The following is a 4,889-nucleotide window of genomic DNA, read 5'->3' as shown; positions in this document are numbered from 1 at the left end:
AACACACACACACACACACACACACACACACACTAAAAGGGAACATCTGGCCCCCATTCACTTCTAATGGGGCAACCTGTGGATCTCTCTTCCATAGAGGGCTAAAAGTGCTCTGCTTTGTTCACCAACACAAGAGACACACTAATGGTTTACGAACAAAGGCGCGCTCTCATCTGCGCTCACAGCCCATAGTGATGATTTGTGTTAAAATCCCCTACACTGTGTTCATCGCGTGCTGAAACAAAGACGTGTGTTTTCCATCACTTCTGCCTCCCTTTGAAAGCCAGCTGATCCAACAGGCGACAGCAATTCAGTCAATTGTGGTCTCCCAAAATCCCACATGTGCCTCAACTACCTGCTAACAATTACCAGAAATGTATCCGAGAGCGGGGGGGGGGAGCAGACCTTTCACCTTGAATGACGGATAACTGACATTTCGAGCACACCAGCTGTTTTCTGTGTCTGTGAGTAGACAAAGACAATAGAGCAGCTTCATCAAGTCCATTAATGAAGACATCTGTTGTTTTAACAGCGCTGGCATCCCATCTTTTTTCTGCCCACAAAGACCTTCTGCTGGGCGAAATGGCCGACATAAGGACAGACAATTAACACCGTCTGCCAGTGAACAAGAAGGAAACACACATGCATACAAGTTCTCCTTTCATAGTTTGGATCCACAGATGTGTGATTGAAATATATTTTTTCTAGATATTCATGTATCCATTCCTGCGCTTCCTGAAGCTCTCACTGCTTTCTCTGAGCTATAAATCCCTCTTTTTCTCATTGCCTCTCTTTCACCTAAGTTCCTCAAAGGGCATTATTTCTCTTTCTTTATTCCCTCGATCATCTCCTCACCTCTCGTGCCCTACTCCACTTCCATCACCTCTCCACTCGTCTCTCATATTGGTCGGGAAGAGGGAATTGCGAAGGACATGCCTTTTCATTAACGTCAGTTAAGGTTCACGCTGAAGGAGACAGAAACAAAGCGATGGGGAGAAGGAAAGAGGCAAGTGAGAGGAAATGAGACAAAGAGGAAAAGAGGGAGCAACAAGAGACCTTTCACTGAGCCAGTAAATTGATGAAGAGGCTGGGCAGAAGCCCCCAGGGCCTGCTTAGAGCAACAGAGAGCAGCATAACACCAGAAATGGAAATCTCATTTTATATTTATTTTGCTCACCTTTGTCTGCAGACATACAGAAATACATTTTACTCTCCTATGGGGGCTTGCACACATGGAGCCTAGCCCAGGAAACCTTGTAAGAGCACAAGGATCCAGACAGAACACATGCAATGAGGGATCATCCGTCACGGTGTCTTTGCAAGCTTTGCTAACCTCAGCTTTTGCCTCTGTATGCATTAACACTTTAAAGCACCCTTTAGCATCCAGCCTACAGTCCTATTTTACCAAAGAATGGATTTGGTCTTTCTAATACTGCTCTGTATGACTTTCATGGCCCTCTATGAAAAACGGTCTTTCTTCCTGAATGTTTCTTTGTTCCTACAAAATGTAACTCAATTCCCCAGTTTTTAAACATCTGGTTGGTAAACAAGCCTTAATCAAACAGCCATGCTAGCAGTTATGTGACGCTGCAAAGGCACAGCGGTGCTGACATCAGCATGTAACAACTCACAATGACATTAATAACATGCTGATGGTTGGTAGTTAGATTAACAGTTTATCATGCTCTGCATCTAGCTTTAACCTGCTAGCATTGTAACATTAGTCCTAAAAACGTAGACTGAGAGAATGGTTAGTTTTGAGGCCATTTGGTCACAAACCAAACCTTTGAACAGAGTCAAACTTTCACTTGATCATAGTGTGTTAGGATCACAACAACTATGACATTCAAATGCTCTGGGGAACATGAATATCTGTTCCAAATGTCATGCCCATCGAATGTAAAATGTCAAGCTCTTTGTTGCGCAACTTAGGGGCACGACAAGTTAGGGGTAACGAATGTCGGAAGGGTTCATCCTCTGAGCACCATGAATATCGGTTTGACAATCCATCCGGTAATTGTTGAGATGTTTCATGTCTGGCAACACTGACATCACTGTGGCTAAAAGCTCAATCTATACTGTATGCACAGTACAGCAAACAAACAGGCATTTATTTGAAATTAAGCAATGTGTTTATCACACAAATTGCAACAGAAAAGGAAAATAAACTATAGGATAACAAGGATACCCACTTGTGCTGCAAAGAGTTTATCTGAACAGACAAAGAAAGCATTTTTTTAACCCTGGTCTTATTGTTATGACGCACACATTCACACTCGGGAGCTTCTCTGCACGGCGCTTATCTTTCTGTTTCCTAATGAGCAGCTGCACTGGAACAAGTGGAGGATAAGTGCTTTTCTCAATGGCGCCATAATAGTCATTTCTGGGGGTGGAAATGTTATTCATTCAACTTCCTCATCCAGATTGAGGCTCTCTAATCATCCGTACACTTCTCCACTTCAGGCCGACAATCATCTTCATCAACCGGCTCAGAGCTCCTCTAACGGACTATAAAACGTACAAACACGAAATACCTGAAACACCCATTCATCTGCTCATTATGTGCGGGCTTCAGAGAGAGAATGAGATTGTGCCTTTCATTAGCTCACTAATTGGCGCTGAATGGTTGCAGGGACAATCTTTCACTGCTGGACTGTCTATTGACTTCCAAGAATGAATGACTCCGGTAATACGAGCTGGACGTTTGTGAATGGTGACAGCTTTCTAACGCTGCAATTAAAACCCTGAGAGTTGGCTGAGAGAGGCCTGTCACGTCCGAGCCCTCAGGCACCGCTAGAGTCACCCTCACACAGCTGGGGTTAGTTGACTCCATGTCCAAGGGAAAATACATGAAATGCTTTGGAGGCGAGCTTATTTCTGATACGATTTGAATAAAAGCGGCCGCATGCTATATTTACCCAGGCGATTACTTTTAAGCATGGATAAGCTGTGAAATCCTAATTAGAGATTTGATTCAGAAGTGCATGGATGCTACGCACCAGCGATCCCCTCCCTCACCCATTTGTGCCAATAAGCACACAACCTCTTCTCACCCTTGAATTAGAGGGCCCTGATAATCAGAGCTGGAGTTGAGAATCCACATGTGTGTGTGTGTGTGCATGCGCCTGTGTGAAGGCGATGATGAGGGGCTGCTGGCAGATTGCGATGCCCCCTGCAGCGGGTTATCTGAGTGGCTGTGTCACATCCACGGGGAGTGGGGACAGCCCTGTCTCTGCGGCTGTGTACATGTGTGAGAGAGTGTGCCTGTGTTGGCTGATGACGGATTGCACCCTGCCACAATGGCCCTGACTCCCCCTCATCTCACCTCGCCAAAGCCCCCGACCATTAATTCTTCTCGACGCCCCTCCCCTATGGAGCCCAGGGCCTCCACAAACCTCCATTGAGATGCCACCAAACATACCATAACCTAACCTTGGACGTCCCTTTCCATTTCTCTCCCTCCACAGCCTATGCATTTTCTCTTTCTCTCCCACATCTCTTTCAATCTTTCCATCTCTCTCCTCCCTCACATGTGTGCCGTGGCTAGCAACACTGAGTGGATCTGGGAATATGGATTAAATGTGGGAATGGAAAATACTGTTTGTGTGTTTACACTTCAGTGCTCTGGTCTGCTCGGACTGACAGCACGCCAGCTCAGAGTGCTGACTCCAAATGGAAAAAACAAGGGGTCAGACGACTGGAGCGCTTTCCTCCACCGCGCTCTGCAGGAGCCCGTACTGTATGTGGCACAAAGAGGAACAAGGAGCAAAGGAAGAAAATGACAGAAAGAGCAGGGATGAGTTCTAAGTAGGTGAGAGGTGGTATTGGCTTTTAAATGAACTGTCTTGCACCTCCTTTTGAAATCATCTCCGCTCTCAAATAAGTTACGGTGTCTCCTTGTTGCCTCTAATGTGAACACGGTGTGAATGTCTCCGAGTGTGTGTGTGCGTGTGCGTGTGTGTGTGTGTGTGTGTGTGTGTGCGTGCGTGCGTGCGTGCGTAAGCCCATCAGTGCAGTTTATAGTATTAAACCATTCGGTTTTTTGACATCTTCTGTCATATTAAAAAGTAGCCTACAGCAAGTCCAACTTAAATGTTTCTTAGCATGACAAGAATAGACATGGCAGAAGGGTTATCAAAGAAAACTGCCAGTGGTTCTCAAACCTTTTCTGTCATTCCCCACTTTGAACAGGTGGGCCTTTTCAAGCCCCACCTGTTCCTCATCGCTCCAATAAAATGGTAGGCCAAGCTTAAAATGGTCAAATGTATCGTTCTATAACAGGGGTCTTCAACCTTTTTTAGGATGAGAGCTACTTTCAAAAAATAAAACAAGTCGTGAGCTACTTATACTGCTGTTTGGGTCTGTGGGACCGGTTTTCAGTGTTTACTAAAATAACATGTATTCAATTTCATTATTTTAACCTCCTTTGTTTGGGGATGGACCTCACCTCCTCTAGGGGGGTCTGGGGGCATCACCCCCGGGAAGATTATTTTTTAAATGTTGAAGTGAAATGCATCAATCTGGTGCACTTTGAGCACAAAAGTAATTGATGGAAACAGCTCTCAACACTCATATGAAAGGGAGCTGTATACTTTTCAATAATCCAAACATCTTTAGAATATGATCAGAACCAATAAAAAATCATTTCAACTTGTTTATTCTTATGTTACCTAGTTAGCATTCTTTCTTTTTATTTATGGGTATTTCACTAATCACTCCCCTTTTAAACTGTTTTTTTTTTTTACTGTAGTAAAAAATGTAGTAAGAAATCATTCCAATGTGTCCTATAGTACACATTGGAATGACTTATTACTACATTTTTTACAACTAGACTATATTAAATAGATAAAGATTCTCTCTCTCTCTCTCTCTCTCTCTCTCTCTCTCTC

The sequence above is a fragment of the Notothenia coriiceps genome, unplaced genomic scaffold, assembly GCF_000735185.1.
Source record: "Notothenia coriiceps isolate Sejong01 unplaced genomic scaffold, NC01 NC01_scaffold00036757, whole genome shotgun sequence".
Taxonomy (NCBI): Eukaryota; Metazoa; Chordata; class Actinopteri; order Perciformes; family Nototheniidae; genus Notothenia; species Notothenia coriiceps.
This window is presented reverse-complemented; position numbering follows the sequence as displayed.